Source organism: Nyctereutes procyonoides, unplaced genomic scaffold (assembly GCF_905146905.1).
Source record: "Nyctereutes procyonoides isolate TBG_1078 unplaced genomic scaffold, NYPRO_anot_genome, whole genome shotgun sequence".
Classification (NCBI taxonomy): Eukaryota; Metazoa; Chordata; class Mammalia; order Carnivora; family Canidae; genus Nyctereutes; species Nyctereutes procyonoides.
In genome coordinates this window covers 58,575,060-58,596,340 of record NW_026575047.1, presented here as the reverse complement: position 1 = coordinate 58,596,340, position 21,281 = coordinate 58,575,060, and the positions used below count along the sequence as shown (strand labels likewise).

Sequence of the window (21,281 nt, the reverse complement as noted above, 5' to 3'; positions counted from 1 at the left end):
AACTCCCAGGTATATAATCAGCTACTCCTGACAGGCCGGGGGCAGCAGCTCTTCCTGCCCCATGGGTCCTGTCCCCTGGGCTTTAATAAAACCACCATTTTGCACCAAAGATGTCTCAAGAATTCTTTCTTGGTCATTGGCTCTCCACCTCTCCCCACCAAACCTCACCTATATTCCAAAACTTCATCACCAACATGCTTACAAAATCCTGCTCCTCTCTCCAACTCACTTCTCTTTCTGCTTCTTCTGAGAAGTGCAGTTTGGATCACCTTCAAATGATGGAATTACCAGTGTGATCAGAAACAGTTGAGGGGAAAAAAGAAAACAGTTGAGGATGTTTGAAAACAGCTTCCTGTGCAGCAGACAGAAGACCATTTGGAGCATGCACAGATCCACGGGCATGGTTGCAAACTCTCTGAACCCAATCCCCCAGTGAGTGGATCACTGGGACAGTTCACTTTCACACATGTGTAACATTAGGCATGTATTTTACAAGATGATAAAGTGAATATTACTTCTAAATGAGATCTACTTTTCCTGACTATGGCTGTGGTGCATTCAGATTGTGTAACATTTGGAGCACTTAGTAAAGAATAAAGAAATTTAAATCATCCAAAATCCTACCTCCTAGAATCACTAGAGTTAACATTTTAGTCTATATCTTGCTGGTCTTCTCCTCATATGTATGCATATGAAGCCACTCAGCACACATGTATGCATGGAGTGGACAGAGAGGGAAGAGATGGTTGTGTGTGTATGGTTGTGATTCCAGCACTAGACTCTCTAACAGAATTCAGTCTTTGATACCCAGTAGAACTGTAAAATTACATGATATTTTAGAGCCTTTGAATGTAATTCATTCATTGTATGAATGCAGCAATGAAAAAAGAAGACTTAGGGTGGCTTTTCACAATGACCTAGCTATGTATGTAGGGAAGTAGCCTGCCTGTGGGTACAATGATCTCTCCACTATGTCATGAATGTCTAGGTAAAGTGATTCATCCCAAATTGACACTTGACCTTGGGAAAATCACAAGTCCAAAAGTCCAAAAGTCTTATACATTGTGAAAAGCATTAATCTGCTTAAGAGTTCTAAGAGAAGATCCATGGCTCAAGAGTACACTGTATCCATTAAGCTATTTCGGTGACATCCAAGGTGCAATACTGCAAACTTGCAAGAACAGGAACAGAAGCAAAATTATTTGATCCACAGTATACATGCCTCCTTTCAGGTCATTAATTTGCCTTGGTACTTGCAGTCCCATTTGCCAGCGGCAAAAACAACGTCCTATTTAAAGTGAGAAGTTTCTGCAATAATGCTTGAGCTGGTGTGCTTCCTGGAAAATAGTGGAACGTGGCACTCAGATCCACAGTGTTACCTGTCTCAGAAGAACAGAGAGAGCCTACAGGGTGAGAGATTGGGGAGCTCTGATTAAATAACATACTCTTATTACAGTTCTAAGGTGAATGGTTTTCACTTTTCTTTTTGAAAGTGTTATAATTCATCCCCTTCAATGCTTTGCCTTTTCTCAATTATACTGTGTATTTATCACATACTCCCTATCCTACCCAACTAGGACCTGCCAGTTCATCCCATGGGAGAATAAGACATCAAGCCATTTATCAATTATTTGCTTTTCAACTCTGAGTTTACCCGTCATCGCTAATTCATGTAAATGGATTTGAGCCCTATGTAAATATTTTTTCTCAGCCAACTGGCAGTAAGACTTGTCAGTGGGGTATGCTGCAGAGACACTGCAAAGGGTTTGCTTCTTGGTCCTGGAACTTTCTGGGCAGGTTCCTGCAGTGTATGCTGCTTCTCCAGCATCTGCCTCTTGCAACATAGTGGTGTCTCCAAGGCCTGGCTCTCGCAGTGTAAATGGCTTTTCTTGTTCCAGGCTCCTACAACACACCATTTCCTCAGTACCCAGCTCCTGCAGTTTGGGCAGCTCCTCCCATAACTGGCTCCTCATTGTACAGCAGTCAGTAGCAACCAGTGCCACCTTGAGTGACTTTGTAGTGGAGTGACTCTTAATTGGACACCTCCCAGTAAAGAGATTTTCCCAGCAACTTGGAGGGTAGAATTCTGACAAGTTCCACTGGTCCAGGACCACACTGACCTCTCTGTCACCCAGTAGGCCATGGCCACAGCCCCTCTGATAGCTCAGCATCGTATCCTCTGAGGCCATCTTCTTGGGTATCTATCACCTTTTATCTACTCTGTATTTATTCTCCAGTGTTCTCTTTACTTCTTACTAGCCAATCCTTCTTTACTCCAATCCTCTGTTATAGCTAGAAATTCTTTATATTAAACTTTCCCTGTTCAATGTACTATACAGCTTCTCTTTCCTGCCCTGACCCTGACAGATACATGCACTGATCTGTTAGAACTCCGTGGTTGCAAACAATATGCACAGACTCTATCAACTAGGAACAGAAAAGAGATTAGGGAAGGATATTGAGCAGTTCATAGTATGAAGAGGATTGTTAAAGGTAGGCTTGGGAAAAAGAGCAACTTCAATATATCTACGGTTCCAGGTGCCAAAGTTGTTGGGGAATCCTGATTTGGGTAAGGCTCTCTAAAAGAAGAGCCTGAAATTGGGGTCTTGGGCAGGTGATATACTGGGGGAGTGCTCTCAGAAGCAGAAGAATGAGAGGAGCAGAGTAGAACAGGAGAAAAAAGCCAAGCCAGGATGAGGTCTGAGCTGGAAGCAGACTGGCCCCATGGTGTGCATGGATCATCTTTCATAACTACTCCACCTGTGGCAAAGGGGCCAGCATTTTGTACCAGTCATCAGCCACTGGCTGTCCTGGGAGAGTGAGTGGTACCAAACTTCCTACACAGGGTAGCTCCATTCAATGTGGGATGTTCTCCGGGAAGGGCAGCCATGAGCTCCTCGGGCTGCACAACAGCAGCTTCCTCCACAATATATTAAAGGAAAGGAAAGAAAGAACCTCATGTAGACACAAGCATGGACATAGGAACTTCACCTATTTCACAACCCTGTCATAGCTGGCTTTGAAGTAAAACACAGGAATGAGATGTCAGGAGCATGCAAATAGATGAAATGCTTTTTTGTTGCTTTTATTTAGATGAATCCAGGTCCATCCATCTCCAAAACATGTCATGTCTTCACTAAACCTTAGATCCTCTCATTTGACCAGAACTAAGCATAACATACTACAAAATGCTTCTTTGATTAGAAAAGGGAAACTGTAGGTAGGGAGGTTGCTCAAGGCTATAACAACTTTTATTTTTTTTTTTTTATAAATTAATTTTTATACTTTCAGGGATCATTTCTATAGTTTGTTACTATAACAACTTTTAATGTGTTTATGGAATTTTAAAAAGTAGGAATATTCCATTTATGTATACATCAATGTTTTCATTTCTCTTGAGAGAAGTTTGCAGTCAAATTATCCCTCCCCATTCCTTCAAAATCATGTGCACACTGAAGTTGTTTACATTTTTATATTTTACTTTGTCCTCTTCACTCTTGACAAGCTATTCTCCAACATCTGGCATATAGAATAAGTTTAGCTATGCAATATTTTAAATAAAAATTCTGAATTTCTTCACCCTAAGAACTTGGAATGAAGAATTTAACAGGATAAAACCAAGAGAGATTGTTCTGGAAGCATGCAAATGAAAATGATTCTATTTCCCAAGGTGAACTGGAGTGGGAATTGAGGAAATGTGATCCAGGGGGGCCTCCTAAATTCTGATCAGATCCATACCTCTCCTCACCATCATAGCCACTCCTCTATCCATCATAGCTGGCCTGCTTACCTTGTAAAACAAACTGCTTTAAAGTTAAAAGGTCTTTCCGTTTCTTAAAATGAAAATATGTTCCATTGCATTTTCCAGAGAGTAATAGGGTATTTTTTGATGAAAAAATCCACTGTAATGACAATTTTTAAGTGAATCAGTAACAAAATTGAGCTTAAAATGATTTAAGTATTTTGTAATTGATATTCAATTTTACAAATGTTCATGATTAGTGAATTTTGGTTAAAAAAAGACTAGTAGAAAAGAAAAAGACACCTTTTTAACAGATAGCAAATTATAAAGTTTTTTTAATGCCCTCGGAAAACATAATACAGATATCTAAGAAAAGTTACTTAGAAGTTATTAAAGTACTTGGCATTGGGTGAAGTTCAAACGGAAACCTATTTTAATATTTTCCAAAAACTTGAAGTGTTTCCATACAAGTATGGACAACATTAGTCTTTTCTGAAATCCTTCAAACAGCTTGAGGTCTACTTTTAAGTGCTTGTATTTTAATGATGCCTATCTTTTTTTTTTCTTACAGAAATATTTGAATTGTAGCATAAAAAAAAAGTATTAACATCTCATCAAAAGCAGTCCCAATTGTTCCAAATGTTAGTGAGGTGTTCTCTTGTCTAGGGTTTGAGCCCACTGGTCTTTCAGAGTATTTAGCTGCAAAGTTCAAGCAACCCTATACCTCTAAAAGCCATAGGTACAGAATAAAAGACTGCTATGATTTCAAGGATATGTAGAAAAGGACAGAATAAATTAAACTGATGAGATCTTTGATGCTCAAAAGATAAAGTTAGCATTAAGCAAGTTTTGTGTGAACATCTGTATATCAAAGGTTCCTAGTTCTATCAAGGGTTAGGGAAAAAAGGGGGAGAAATTTCAGGGAAGTCTAAAAAATCATAAATATAAATGGCCAAAGGATTTTTCCAGAAACCCAATTTTTAATCCTTGCAAGCAGCCAGTATCACTTTAGTTCATTTATTTCAGCTATCACTGAGCAACATTATAGAAGTATGATCATGCAGAATTAGTCATTTTCTGGGAATGTATATAGGAGGTAAATGCCATTTTTCCTCAGAGAAATTATCTTCGCTTTAAAAGTATAAATCTAGGGCAGCCTGGGTGGCTTAGTGGTGTAGCACCGCCTTCAGCCCAGGGCCTGATCCTGGAGAGCCTGGATCGAGTCCCACGTTGGGCTCCCCGCATGGAGCCTACTTCTCCCTCTTCCTGTGTCTTTGTCTCTCTCTCTCTCTCTGTCGCTCATGAATAAATAAATAAAATCTTTAAAAAATATATAAAAAATAAAAAATAAATAAAAGTATAAATCCAAGCTGACATGTCTAAATTGGCAAGGATTTTGTCTCTAAGAAAAAAGAAGTCCACACAAGTCCACATTCTGTAGCTGTCTAGTTCAATTCCCTACAAAGCATTCCAGTGGTGATAAAAGCTAAAAGTATTCTTGGGTTGTTTTTCTATTGTTTCTCAAAAAGAAGCATGTAAAGTGCTATGATCTATCAGGCTGTATTGTGGCTCTGGTGACTGTCTGATTGCTGCTCAGCAGACAGTAAAATTCTGTTTTGTCTTCTTCTCTTTTCCTGTTACTCTTCTGGAAACAAAATTCTTATACCACACATCTTTTATCAAAACAACAAAAGAGCTAGTAAACATAATTTGAGGTAACTAGCAAATTCCTTGTAAAACTGCTGGTCTAAACTCATGGGATGTCACCAAAGGTACAGATACCCATCTGTTCTACTGAACAGCTTTCAGGGGACATGCAAAAAAGAGGTGTTTTACTTCCTATGTCCTTATCTCTAATAAACATCACTGACCAACCAGAGAAAAACTCATTCATTCCTTGAATTCTGTCTCTCTCCACTTCTTCCTGTCATAATGAAACAACTTTCTATCATCTCAAATTTTCAGAAATATAGATGGATGTCTAGGAGCAGATTTTTGATGAATCCAATTCCTACTATGTGTTAGCTGAAAGCCCCAATCCAGAGACAATAGCAAAGACCCACTTAAGAATTTTGTTGTACTAGTAACAGAGAAGAATCACATGCATGCATTCATTTGTTCCATGAATTGCTTTGATCCCTTCATTAATCCACTCATTACCATTTTGCTAAGTGCATGGTAAATAGCTAAGTGAGCTTTCGTCAAGAACATTACTAATAGAGTGGATAGACACTATAAGACACAGAAAACAGTTGTTGTAAACGACAAAGTAAACAACACGGTGTCAAAAAGAAAGCAACGTGGGAACCTACCCTACATCAGGTGGCATGTAGACCTTCTTGGGAGAGACGCCAGTGTAAGCCCTTGTTATTGGTGGTCACTTCTGGTGGCTCTTTAAAGACTCAGGTTTAATGGATAAAACTTTTAAACACTGTTTAAATTTAGTGTCTTCATGCAGAAGAATGAAACTAGACCACTCTCTTGCACCATACACAAAGATAAACTCAAAATGGATGAAAGATCTAAATGTGAGACAAGATTCCATCAAAATCCTAAAGAACACAGGCAACACCCATTTTGAACTTGGCCACAGTAACTTCTTGCAAGATACATCCACAAAGGCAAAAGAAACAAAAGCAAAAATGAACTATTGGGACTTCATCAAGATAAGAAGCTTTTGCACAGCAAAGGATACAGTCTACAAAACTAAAAGACAACCTACAGAATGGGAGAAGACATTTGCAAATGACGGATCAGATAAAGGGCTAGTTTCCAAGATCTATAAAGAACTTCTTAAACTCAACACCAAAGAAACAAACAATCCAAACAGGAAATGGGCAAAAGACATGAACAGAAATCTCACAGAGGAAGACATAGACATGGCCAACATGCACATGAGAAAATGCTCTGCATCACTTGCCATCAGGGAAATACAAATGAAAACCACAATGAGATACCACCTCACACCAGTGAGAATGGGGAAAATTAACAAGGCAGGAAACCGCAAATGTTGGAGAGGATGTGGAGAAAGGGGAACCCTCCTGCACTCTTGGTGGAATGTGAACTGGTGCAGCCACTCTGGAAAACTGTGTGGAGATTTCTCAAAGAGTTAAAAACCTGCCCTACGACCCAGCAATTGCACTGCTAGGGATTTACCCCAAAGATGCAGATGCAATGAAACGCCGGGACACGTGCACCCCGATGTTTCTAGCAGCAATGTCCACAATAGCCAAACTGTGGAAGGAGCCTCGGTGTCCATCGAAAGATGAATGGATAAAGAAGATGTGGTTTATGTATACAGTGGAATGTTACTCAGCCATTAGAAACGGCAAATACCCACCATTTGCTTCGACCTGGATGGAACTGGAGGGTATTATGCTGAGTAAAGTAAGTCAATCGGAGAAGGACAAACATTATATGGTCTCATTCATTTGGGGAATATAAAAAATAGTGAAAGGGAATAAAGGGGAAAGGAAAAAAATAAGTGGGAAATATCAGAAAGGGAGACAGAACATGAAGGACTCCTAACTCTGGGAAACGAACTAGGGGTGGTGGAAGGGGAGGAGGGCGGGGGGTGGGGGTGAATGGGTGACGGGCACTGAGGGGGCACTTGACGGGATGAACACTGGGTGTTATTCTATATGTTGGCAAATTGAACACCAATAAAAAATAAATTTATAAAAAAATAAAGTAAATTTAGTGTCTTGACTTTACATTGATTTTAAAAAGGATAAACTTTTATGAATGAAATAAAGAGAAAGTGGGATGATTTTTAATGCACCATCAATAACTAGTCACTTATGGTTAGAAAATTAGATAATGCTGCAAATATACCAAGGTGGTATGCAAAGGCAATTGCCCTTGAACATTTTGCCATGATAAGAAGAGCCAAAATGAAGTTTCTTGTTAGCCACATGCTCCACTCCTTCTTTAAGTGCTTTAAACCCCTAGCGAAGGTAAAGAAGGGTGAACTGAGGATAGTCAAAAGAGCTAGGCAGTAATGTTCTCTATTATTCAGCGTGCTTTCTGAAACAGTGGGGCCAAAGGACACTGCTGACTTGAGCCTTCACTTAGCTGTGGGCCAACTGGTCACCTAGACTGCCCCACCAAGACAGGAAAAAAGCTAGAAGATGAAATGTTCCTTTCCTCTAAGAAGCAGTGGGACTGGAGCACCTGCATACAGTGGGATTCATGGATTAAGGGTAAGGATAAGGAATGCTGTGTCGATTTACCAGCTTTAAAGAGTCCAGGGAATCCAACATGTGTAACTACAGTGCCTGGCTGAGCCCCTCAAAACTGATGGCCAAGTCAAGACCTACTTCATCTGTAAACATTTTCACTTTTATAACTATAGTGAAACTAGTAACAGCCACCTTCTTCCTGCAACTCACCCTAGTGAACATTAGGCATTTTGATCACCTTTGACCACCTGTTTAGAAGCCACTTGCCTCCTCTATATTTCATCCCTCCACCCACTCCATGGGCCTGAACCTTTCCATTTTTCTCTCCTGAAACCCAGACAGTAACTTGGTTGGTTATTTCTCTGATTAGGGACAAACAGGTGCTCTTATGTGTAAGAATGACTTTTTGTCCCTAGACAGCAGTGAGGGCTAGAATTTGTTGGTTTCATATCAACCCTGAAATTATGCCCAAAGGAGGGGAAAAGATGGAAATGAGAATGGATACAGAGAAAGTGAACAGGTAGGGCAGCCAGTCCCCACCAGCACATTACCCCACATTCCAGAGAGCCTGAAGTTCCTGAGGTCAGGTGTGGGACATGTCCATTGGTCGACTCCTCGCTCATAAAAAAAAGGCAATTCTGTGATGCACCCCCACCAATTGGTTTCTGAAACATTGCTTCCCAAAGCCACCTGATATATACGCATTTCCCATCTGAAAAAAAATATACCTGAAGACATTAATATGTTGTTATTGCTGTTTCATAAACGCTGACAATATTTAAATACAAAACTTTTTTTTTAAGTTTCCACTTTTGCCATGGTTCCAACTTTGCCTTTGTGATCTTGTCCCTCATTGGGAGGAAAAAAGTGTAATGAGCCACCTGCCATTTGCATTTCTGAAGTGCAAAATATGACTTCTCATGAGACTGAACTATAATATATGAATTCCTTTTATTTGCAAATCACCAGCAAATATAAGAAGTGAAAGGGGTGTCAGATATATTTTAGTTAAACCCACTTATTTTACAAATAAAATAATAATCTCCAAGGAACCCAATTTGTTAAATTTCTCTTTTAGGGTTTACTTTTATTTTTTTTAAGAAGTCCTCCTCATTTCAGTAAACATTAACTGAGCATAAACTAGTAAATATTAACAACCTACGTGGTCCTCATGGGGCCAACAGATGAGTACAAAATATCTGACTGAACTCTTCACCAAGTCTAGTGAAAATATCTATTCCTGCTTTCAAGCTAAGAACTGAAGTATTCCCAGGCTTTTAAAAGTGGATGTGTGAGATCACCGGCACCCACATGAATACACACACAAAACTGTCTATGCACTAAGCTCTTTTTCTTCTCTAGTGACTCTGTGCTCATCAGCTTTATCTATGGGGAGAAGCTTAACCTGAAGTCAGAGCCTGAGACAAGCTCATGAATATCCAGACAAGGCAGTGGTGTGCTCAGGTCCAAAGCCCCACCACAGTCTAGGGAAGCTGACGTGCGTCACAGGAACAAAGAATATGCTGGGTGTCTTCATATGTTTAAAAGGCAGCCTATGGATAATCAGGAGGAATTCTTCAGTGAGACTCCAGGCAGCAAAATCAGGACTAGTACATAGAAGTAAAACTGGTAGATTGTAGCATCGTGAGAGGATTGTTTTATTAATTCAAATTGTTCAAACATGGAAGCATCTCCTATGAAAGATGCTAAAGCAGAAGGCAGGGGATCCCATCAGGGAAATTTTCTACTTCCTGCTTCCACCAGGTCTGAGTTACCTTTTAAAACCAGGCTTCTGGCTGGAAAGCAATTTAGTTGAGGTTATTGATGAATCTGGGGTCAGAGCTGGAGTTTCAGTCATCTTTTTCCTTTTTCTCTTTTCTATTCTTTTTCTTTTCTTTTCTTCTTCTTCTTCTTCCTTCTTCCTTCTTTCTTCTTTCTTTTATTCTTTCCTCTTTTCTTCTTCTTCTTCTTCTTCTTCTTCTTCTTCTTCTTCTTCTTCGGGGGGAGGCATGAAGATAAAAGATAGGGAGCTTGGTTCCATAAATCAATCTGAGCATTTTCTTTGAAACTGGACTGATCACAAATCTTTGGCTGCATCTGACACATGTATAAGAACATGACTAATAAGCAGAGGATTAAGCCTGGAAGAGTTGTGATTGTAATCTAAAGTGTTTTTATGCAGCCCAATAGTTTGCTTCTGAATTCAATGGTAAAATATGATGCTTAACTTTAACAACAAAAAGCAACTAGTTAATTCAATGAAACATTGTTTTGTTATCATAGACTTATTAAAAACCCTAATTACTTAGATGGCCTGAGTTCAGAATCCAGCCAGTGCAGTATAGGGCATGAGACCAAACGGTGTGGTGTTTCTTTCTTTATTTATTTTTTCTGGGGGAGGGGGGGTACAATATACTTTATTGATGGTACATGACAAGGTAGCGCTCCCCAAGCCCCTCCCCTTCCTCAGGGTCTAGGATGTAAATTGGAGGTCAGGAGATTCTCCATGTGTTGGGGGATTAAGTTGGGGCAGGGACTCCCCAGAAGCTGAGGGTCTCTCTCTTACTCTTGTTCTTGCTGGGGCTGGTGGTCCAGGAGGCTCTTATTCCTTGGAGGCCATGTGGACCATGAGGTCCACCACCCAGTTGCTATAGACGAATTCATTGTCATACCAGGAAATGAGCTTGAGGAAGTGGTCATTGAGGGCAATGCCAGCCTCAGCGTTGAAGGTGGAAGAGTGGGTGTCACTGTTGAAGTCACAGGAGACAACCTGGTCCTCAGTGTAGCCCAGGGTGCCCTTGAGGGGGCCCTTCGATGCCTGCTTCACTACCTTCTTGATGTTGTCATATTTGGCAGCTTTCTCCAGGCGGCAGGTCAGATCCACAACTGACACGTTGGGGGTGGGGACATGGAAGGCCATGCCAGTGAGCTTCCCGTTCAGCTCAGGGATGACCTTGCCCACAGCCTTAGCGGTGCCAGTGGAAGCACGGATGATGTTCTGGGCAGCCCTTCGGCCATCATGCCAGCTTTCCAGAGGGGCCATCCATGGTCTTCTGGGTGGCAGTGATGGCATGGACTGTGGTCATGTGGCCCTCCACAATGCCAAAGTGATCATGGATGACTTTGGCTATAGTACCCAAGCAGTTGGTGGTGCAGGAGGCATAGCTGACAATCTTGAGGGAGTTGTCATACTTCTCATGATTCATGCCCATCACAAACATGGGGGCTTCGGCAGAAGGAGCAGAGATGATGACCCTCTTGGCCCCACCCTTCAAGTGAGCCCCAGCCTTCCCCATTGTGGTGAAGACCCCAGTGGACTCCACAACATACTCAGCACCAGCATCACCCCATTTGATGTTGGCGGGATCTTGCTCCTGGAAGATGGAGATGGACTTCCCGTTGATGACAAGTTTCCTGTTCTCAGTCTTGACCATGCCGTGGAATTTGCCGTGGGTAGAATCATACTGGAACACGTACACCATGTAGTTGAGATCAATGAAGGGGTCACTGATGGCGACAATATCCACTTTGCCAGAGTTAAAAGCAGCCCTGGTGACCAGCGCCCAATACGGCCAAACCCGTTCATTCCAACCTTTACCATCATGTCTTGGGGACGCGGCTGGCACTGAACCAGAAGATGCAGCTGTCTATTGAATGGGGAGGAGCAGAGAGCCCGGTGTGGTGTTTCTTATGATGATCTTTAGGGCTTCCTTGAGGGACCAACGAAACTACGGAGTTCATTGCATCAACAACATAAGAATGTATGTCTGGTTAAAGCTCCCATCATCAGTAAAAATACACAATAATATCTCCATAAAGTAGCACTTCATTTCCTGCCAGCACTTGTCCATGTATTATTTGCCTCTATGGGAGAAGAAAATACTAAACATGAGAGAGCAAGAACAAGTTCCCTCATCCCTACTAGATTCCAATTTGGTATTGTGACCTCTTTATCTACTAAACTTGAAATGTTTTATGTATGGCTTCAATCATTTGAATCATACTGAGGCATTGCCCATTGCCTCATTAGTTACACTACAAAATATTTAATGGCATTTGATGACTTCCCTAGAAACTCAAAGTCCTATTAGTACCCACAGGAGAAACAATGGAATTATAGTTAGAACTGCTAGAAGTCAGAAGAGCTGAAAAGAGAAATATATATTAAAAAAAATAACAGTTCTAGAGTGTCAGTCCTTTTACAGAGAGAAGGGAGCATTGGGGCTATGAGATTCATCCATTTTCAAGCACACAAAGGAATCATTGAGTCTGGCAGACTGGAGCTGGCAGGAGAAAAAGGTTACTCTGTCCCTACAGCCAGTACCTGTGATTTTACTTAGCCCGGGCTCCTGTGCCAGCATCCCTTATTGCTCCTCCTGGGCAGGCACTTACCAGGAATGATCTCTGTATCACCCTCCCTCCATCTAACAATACAGTAATCCCACAGGGTTCATTGAATTGCTTCACATGTTAACGCATGGGATCTGATGACTTTCTAGAAATCTCAGGGACCTTTGGAAGCTGAGTGGAGTCCTTCTGGGCAGGAACAGTTTTTGCAACATGCGGCTGACACAGTCGTTAGTTCAAAGTGCCTGTGGAGCTGCCAGCTGTTTGCCAGCAGTACAGTTCCCTGAGCAACACGCCTTGACTTTGTAGAACCTGCAAAGTAGAGGGTTAGCCCTGCCCAGGGGCCTGATCAGCCAGTAAGAAAGTGCCCTCACAGACCAAGGAGTGGATTCAAAAAAGTAACCACCCTGCCTCCCCTTCTGAAGACAAACAAAAGAGGGTTTATGTTTGAAAGATTCCAAGAGTCTTAAGTCCTCCTCTTATGAAAGTTCATGACCACAGTGGTTCAATAGTGGATATTTCAAAAAACCACCTGGATTTTAAATTCTCCTTCATGTATGTAAACCGAAGTACACATTTTATTTATTTTTTAAGGATTTTATTTATTTGAGAGAGAGAGAATGAGGAGGAAGGAGGGGCAGAAGGAGAGAGAGAGAGAGAGAGAGAGAGAGAGAGAGAGAGAGAGAGAGAAGAAAGAAGTAGGCTCCCTGCTCAGCCCCACTCGGGGCTCAATCCCCGGATCTGGAGATCATGACCTAAGCCGATGGCAGACACTTAACTGACTGAACCACTCTAGCACCCTTAAAGTGCACATTTTAAAAGTATGTAGTTTCCACTGTTCATCTCTTGGTTTACAACCATGATGAATTGTAAATGCTTTGTCAATATTCTAGCATTTAATTTTAGAGCATTGATAAAATATTATAATTAATAAAACACTATCTGTTCATAGATAATTTAAGTAAATAAACTAGAAGGGGAACGTTGTTTTTTCTCCAATAAGCTTTGACTGCACAGAAGAATTACAAAATTTTGATGTGAGAAATAACAGATACTTAACCAAAGAGCAAACCTTTGCACACCCTGGGGACCGGTGCAGAAATTTACACTCTCTGTGGTGCCACCTGGTGGTTTAGTAATCTAACTGCGTTTCTTTACAGAGACTAGGGCATTATCATCAGCAAGGCAAAATATTTGAACATGGTTGCAAATCCTTTTGCTTTGCATAATTTACCTTCACACTGTCCCAAGACTACTGTCTTGGAATACAGGTCTTCTCTCTTGAACATCTAGGCTGGAAATGAAAAAGGGTGTTTGCCAAACTTCTTGAGGTTTCTCGACTAGGTAAGAGAAATGCAGTTGTATTGGTTGATGGTAGATGAAATTTTAGCCTTCTCTTTGGGACTGGTCATGAGAATAAATCCATAGCTTCAGTAGAGCCAAAGAGGATGTAGGGTTTATTTGCCATATGCCTTGTTAATATCGCTTTTTAAAACAGATCCAGATGGTCTGAAAATAATCAGACATGTTCGTATCAACACAGCTTTCTATCTCTAACAACTGTGGTGCTTGTTGACAAGGAGGAAATGAAAGGGACTCAGTCCTGCCAGGTAAGTCTCCCCTATGCATTGTCACTACACGGTGGGGACAATGTTACCATGAGTGAAGACAGCAAAAGAAACACTACTGAGAATCTGGGTTTAGAAATTGTTACAAAATAGTGATAAAGATTTGATTTGGAAATACACCCTCATTCCATATTTATTGAACCATATTTTCAAATTGGAATAAAAGTTGAAGTTATCTCAGTTATCAATAGTAATTTAGAATTCACAGGCCAACATACTATTCATGTAACTTGTGGAGATTAATGTAGTGGTGAAGACTGCTATTTGCCCATCAAAATCCACTCCCAGTGTTCTTATCTCTCCCAAAGAGGAATGTGGTCAAACAGAAGTAGCTCTGCAGTCATATGCTGAAAATGACAAGGAGAGTGCATTACCAGCCTGCTTCCTGGAATACTGGAGGAGTCAGAGAAGTCTACCAGCCTGAAATGTTCACCTCCACATTCCTACATGAGACATTCCTATTCTCTTCAGATCACTGAATTACTTGGAGTCTCTCTCTCTTTCTAACATTTTTTTTAAAGATTTTATTTATTTATTCATGAGGGATACACACGAAGAGAAAGAGAGAGAGAGAGAAAGAGAGAGAGGCAGAGACATAGGCAGAGGGAGAATCAGGCTCCATGCAGGGAGCCCCATGTGGGACTCTATCCCAGGACTCTAGGATCATGCCCTGGGCCAAAAGCAGGCACTAAACTGCTGAGCCACCCAGGGATCCCAAAAAACCTTGGAGTCTCTTGATACAGCAGCTTAATGCTCCCTAACCAACAAATCAAGGTCTACATTTATTTTAATAGTGGCCATGGGATCCAAATTTGTTTTGTGTGTAGGCTTCCCAAATGATTTTACTGGTAACAATGGTTGCATTTAGCTTAAGAGCCTTTCAAAAATGCATTAAATTGTAACTATGTGATAGGATGGAGGTGGCAGCTATGGTGGTACACCTTAAACTTACACAATGCTGGGTGTCAATTCTATCTGGGGAGGAGGGGATACATACTGTAGCAGTACAAAAGCAGTTAAGAAGCAATTTTATTTTATAAAAAATGGATAGTTACAGACTTCGTGCCAATCACTTATCACTTTAGAATAAGTGAATGAACATACTGGAATCTAATAGACTAAATTAGCCTTCATAACTACACGGATACAATCAGACTACATCTCTACAGTTACTCTGATTAGTATGAGATGGTGGTTCTTAGTTTCCATTATAGCAATTTGATTTTTAAAAAAGATACTTTGAAAGATAGCAACAGATCAAAACAATTGACCATAAATGGATGTGTAGCCAGAAATTTGGGATTCATAACTTCATTTCCCAAATTCAGACATGCTGTGACTTCTGGGAGAGCTTAGCATAGGTTATTTCCTGTTCAAAAGATTTCTCAGAACTTGGTCAAATTGAGAAATCAAGTGATTCAGACCTCTGCTGAGTTTTTTCACCCTAAAGGAACATCTAAAGCTTAAAAGAAAAAGCATAGATAAAAATCTTTACCCTTATCCATAGTTATTTAGTCAGATTCTGTTATCTCTAATCCCACTGAACAGAGGATAGTTCTGTGGAGAGAGCTGGTTTATGGGCTCTTACCAACCCTCTGCTTCATTCTCAGATGCAGGGTAAACTTGGATACATAGACTTCCTAGCAGGAACCAGCATCTCTCTTGCTCTCTTCTGGCATATTGAAGAGCTGTGTGATCAGATATCTTGTCATTGTGAGTCATCAAGGGAATTCATTAAGATAAAACTTTAAGATCAAAGCTGCTTTTGGAGATGGAACAGATTAGCACACTCTTCAGTAAAAGTCCATGGCCTTGTCATGTCTGGGTGGCTCAGCAGTTAAGCATCTGCCTTCGGCTCAGGGTGTGGTCCTGGGGTCTGGGATCAAGTCTCACTTTGGGCTCCTTGCAGGGAGCCCGCTTCTCCCTCTGCCTGTGTCTCTGCCTCTCTCTCTCTCTCTCTCTCTGTCTGTCTCTCATGAATAAATACATAAAATCTTAAAAAAAAAAAAAGAATCTGCATGCTTCTTCAACTTGGAGGACTATCCCTAAGATTCACTGTGAATGTTAGTGAATAAATAGCTTCATATTTGAGCTCTCCTGTCATGCAACAAAGCTGACTGCACGGGACGGAGCGAGGCCTCCTGCCACTACAGTGGAAGCTGGATGTAGTAAGTTTCATTCTGGACATATGTGGAAACTTTTTTTTCTTTATCTCTAGGACTTCTTTTAGGCAAGTAAACCTGGCTTTCCTGTGTTTGGCTTACATGGCAAATATCTTAAACTATATTGTCTTACACCTACCCACCAGTATTGTAAGTTTCTTTTTTTTTTTTGTATTGTAAGTTTCCAGAGAATTAGTACATGCTAAAATTCCTTTAAAACCACACCACATTTTTTACATAGGACTAGCATGTAGGCGATGCCCAAAGGGAGCACTAAGGATAACCTGGAGAGAAAGACTCACTTTCTCCATCACCAGTGCCCTGTGCTGCCCAATCTTTCATATGGTATAGATGCATCCTTCAGGACTGTACAGCCTTATAGATGTATAAGGCACAGATAGCTGAGCAAAACTCAAATGATTCCATGACACATCCTCTGGAATTATTTTGTTTTAATAGCTCTGAGACATTCTAGTTATTTATTTGCCATTTTCTTCTAGAAACCAAAAGCCTAAATAACAATAGGTGTTGAAGCCCTCTTGTTAATTAGATTCAAAAAACATTCTCTACTAGAACTACAAGAATAGAAATTGTTTAGTCCCCTAAAAACTCTGTCTGATCACTTGTCCTAACTAGTTTTGTGCAAAGGACCCAACTAGAAAACATCTTTATTGAAGTTCTCAATGACTACAGGGTATAGAAAGCTTAAGTTTTCTCACAGACCAGCTCATGTCCATGTGCTTCCAGGTAAGATGGAAGAATTGTCCTTACAAAGAACACCAGTGTAAAATCTGATGACTAAATAAATAAACAAACAAATAAATAAGTGGAACCAAATACCAAATGCCTCAAAGCAGCCAGACTCTTGCTGGAGGGTTTTATTTTTCCATCTGGACAATGGATATAGAAGAGTACTGTCTACTCTAGACTTTGCCTTCATATCTTCAACGCTTTAAGCAAGGAATAGTACAGTCTGAAAAGTGGGAGAAATGGTCTACGTTCTTACAACATGTTTCTTTGAGGAAAGTTCAAGCACTTGTGCAAACAGGAACTGGGTGATATACTGCTCTTTCCTGATCAAAATTTTGGGTCTTAGGAGGAGTCCATAAAGAAATCCAGGATAATATGTCAGTGCCATTCTTGAAAATCCACTGTTTAATAGAGTTTCATTCATTGCAGAAAAAATATTATGAATATAATGAAAACTTATTTGCCCACCTCTCCCATCTTCCATATCTATTTGTTTTCTGTTTGCAGTGGACTCCTCTTGGTGGGGCTTAGGGGTTTCCACTTGGCCCACGCATAACGTCTGAGTATATGTGACATGATGTACTTCAGGTAGGGGCTTCTCAAAGCTGCTTCCCACAAACTGCAGCATTATTCTCTTGCCAACACCAGATGACATATTTCGCCTCTTTCCATGGTCCTTTATAGGACTCTGTTATTACCTTTGAGAACATCGTGACTAATTCCCAGAGTGAATCTTGGTCTTAATTTTTATTTCAGCACCTGAAACAATGCTTGACCCAGAAAAGAGAGGCAATACACATTTGTTTAATGTCCCTTCCTTTGATTACTGGTTTAATAATTATTTTGTACCTGTATTTTCTATTAGTGATTCTTCTTTTGCAAATGAAAAAAAAATTTTTCCCAGTACTTCTGATGTGATGGTTGTTTATTTTTCCTTACTGACTTTTGAGAATGCTTTTATCTTTGTTCTCAAATCTTTAATAGTTTCTATAATCTAACTTTTCCATTGTCTCCTTTAGGTTTCCTAAACATATAATCATATCATTAGCAAGTAACAATTTTAGAACTAATTTCCCCAAATTATTCACCTATTAGTTCACGTTACTTGTTACTTTTTGTATTTATTGATCTTAACATCCCAAAAACCTGCTATATTATGAAGGCAGAAAGGTAAGGATGTGTCTAAAGCGGGCGTCATAAAACTCTTTTCTGTAATGGTTCAGAGATCAAAAATTTCAGGCTTGCACACACAGAATCTATCACACATTCTTCTTTTGTTTGGGGGGCTTTGTTGATATTGCTACTGCTATGTTGTTTGTTTGTTTATAATCCTTTAAAAATGTAAAGACTTTTCTAAGCTTAGAAGAAGAAAGAAGAAAGACAACGAAGAGAAGGAAGAGAAAAAGAAAAAGAAAAAAACACATCTTGACCCCATCTGGCCCATCGGCTGTAATTTACCAAATTTTGCCCAGCTTTAGACACAGATCTGACACTCTCGCTTTAATCATTCCACAAGGGGTCTGTCCCAGGGTCACCACAGAAAGGGAACAGTATTTATCTCTTGGGTTTTTGTAGTCAATCTCAATGATTACAAGTGTTTCCTTTTTCCTGTCACAGCTGCTACATTTGCACAGCTGCACCTCCTCCCTTGATGCAGAACCACCTTACAACCTGTCAGGAAGTCCTGGGAGCTGCAGGTCTTTCAGTGTAATACAGTTTTCCTTGCAAGCTTTGCCTTTTGTGTTGAGACTGATCTATATGCATTATTATATACTACATATGTGCAGCACTTTATTGTCCTCACTAGCTTTCTGAATTAAGATCAGAACAGTCACAGGAAAGTCACCACAAAATAAACATTCTATTACAAGGAGGATGCGTTCCTACACTCCTTGTAATATCCAGTCAAGTTCTGAGAGTACTGATTCTGAGAAAATCTAAAAAACATGAATTTGGCTCTGATAACTTATTTGGAGGAAATTCTATGACAACCTTTACAATTTTTCCTAATGTTATTTGTTTACCTCTTGGGTCTAGATTTTACAGTTTATCTTTCCTGCAAATTGTCCATTTTATTTAGACTTTAAAAACTATAACAAAACTGTATGTTGAATCTTTTCAATTATTGGTTAATCTGTTTGCTAAATCTTTTCTCCTATTCATTTGTGGATATTAGATTTCTTCTCTTCTGGAGGCAGCAAAAAGGATGTGGTCTACTTTATGGAGACATTGGGGGCACTGACATGATTTATTAAGGAGTTACCAGAGAAATGATGTGTCACACACTTGGGATTTTCTATGATTAACCATGCTTTAATCCCTCAAAGTTGGACCACAAAATGGTGAGTTTGCCCCTTCCTCAAGTACCACATTCGGAGGCTCCAGAGCCAGAAGGCTGAGTTCTTCCTCATAATCTCTCTGGTGGAGGCAAAGAAGTGAGAAACTTACTCTCAAGATAGCCAGAGATGACATGATCAAAGTAACCCAGTGCCCCAGGAGAAAGAGAGCAAGGGTGGTCCATCTCAGGAGTTTTCTTAGTTGGGGAGAAAGGGAATAAAACTTCATTCCTATCAGACATAACATTTTCATACCTTTCCCTTCTGTCAGCAAAATCATTTGTCTTTCATCCTACATAGTAGACAAATGTCTTAACTTTCTCATATGAATTAAGAAATCTCCAAACTTGAAAAGAGTAGAATCACTATATTAAATATCATACTGCAAGCAAACTACTTATGTACAACTATCAGCAATATTATAATGCATAATATATTAACCAGTAGTAATATTTTATTACTATGGTAGATCACAATTTCACTGTAATTATAAATTATTAGTTTATAATTTGTTAAAATGAATAGTTTATAAAATATTACAATTAAATACGAAACCTTGTAAAAATTATGTACTGTCATCAGTTTAGAAATAAAAGACATTAAGTACAAAAATAAGACGAGGAAATCTGAATCTTCAAGTTTCAACTCAGCAGCATCTACATTACTTTATTTACTTATCTGAGGAAATCTTGCTCTTGTAGGCTAGTAACGATTTTACTGTTAGTAAAATCCATAATCCTCCTAAAGCATGTGCTTTATCCTAAGAATGGCAGAAGAATGGAATGATGCATCCCCTCCAAGGGGACGGATGGAGGAAGCAGTGTGCCATCATTGCTCAGATGTGGGGAGCCTGCTAATGTTGGCTGGGGCTCTTGGAGCTTATGTTATGGCTGAACCTACTCCTGCTCCAGGGGACGAAGTGGACCATCATGTGAAGCCAATGCTGCTGATCTAAGGGGCTAAGAGACAGAGCTTCTCATGCAACAGCATAAGGAAAAGGAAGCAGTCCAATACAAATTCACTCTTTAATACAGAAATAAAATAGTGTAGTTTTTTTTCTAAAGCTAATGTCGTTGGTGTGTTATCCAAGCACAAATGGGTGCTATTTGAGTTCATGCCTATTATAGAGACTAAATCTCACTTAAAAATCTGCAATGTACACAGGTATTAGAATGAACAGATATACCACAAATTACATTTAAACCATCTTCCTCTACCAAAAGACTCTTGCTTTATCTCTGCTTTTGAAAGGCCCATCTCTAAACAAGAGAGAGTAACTCACTTGTAATAGGTCTTATTTAATATATATATCAGAGAGCATTGCAAGTACTTAGCATAATTATCTCATTAACTAACAATCGACCCATCTATAACACAGTTTAATAAATGTAAAATCGAAGCTCAGGGAGGGCACATAAGTCCTGGATGTGGTCACTCCTAGACTCCTTGCCTCCTCCCCTTCCCTCCATCCTCCTAATGAAAGAAAGCTCCCACACATTCAACTCTCCTGAGTTCTAGCAATTTGCACATTTCACTCATTCTTTTTACTTACTTTTCTTAGAGGGAGTAATTACTAGTCAATAAACATGTGATATCTGGTATAATTATAAATTCATTTGATAGATGTTTTATTGTGTCCACTTTTCAAGCATGGAAATAAGCAGTATAATATTCAAACACTGGAGTTAGAATGTCAGCCCTGATTCATCTTACTCCATGACTGGCAAATGCTCTCATCTCAGCACCTCTGCAGTGCACTGTGCAGTATCCCACTCAACCACATGTGTGGCTCCAAACTATTATAATAGGCCCTGAACTCAGGTGAGTGATTGGTAAGGCTCCTGGGAAGGAAATGAGCTGCAAATTAGAAACTGTAAGATTAAAAATTGGAAGACACTAGTATGAACAGTGTGAATAGCATTAGCTAGCAGGTCTTTCTAAAAGATTTTGAAATTGTATGGCTGCCTAATAGTTTGCACAGGTGATGCTCTAATTTGTGAGATGATGGGCTGTGTAACCTTATCAAGTGAAAAAACCTACTACTTGAAGGTACAGATTCACTGGAAGATGAGCTGCCTCTATAATTTGTGGGGCCCACTGCAAAATAAAAATGCAGGGCTGCTTGGTCAAAAATG

General features: G+C 39.9%; 1 protein-coding gene and 1 pseudogene across 1 annotated transcript in view; both read right to left on the bottom strand.

The window, feature by feature from the left end:
• GABRG3 (gamma-aminobutyric acid type A receptor subunit gamma3) overlaps window positions 1-21,281 on the bottom strand; it is a 659,970-nt gene that overhangs the window by 582,543 nt on the left and 56,146 nt on the right. The gene's annotated exons all lie outside the window — the stretch shown is intronic.
• On the bottom strand, window positions 10,526-11,524 carry LOC129510568 (glyceraldehyde-3-phosphate dehydrogenase-like; annotated as a pseudogene).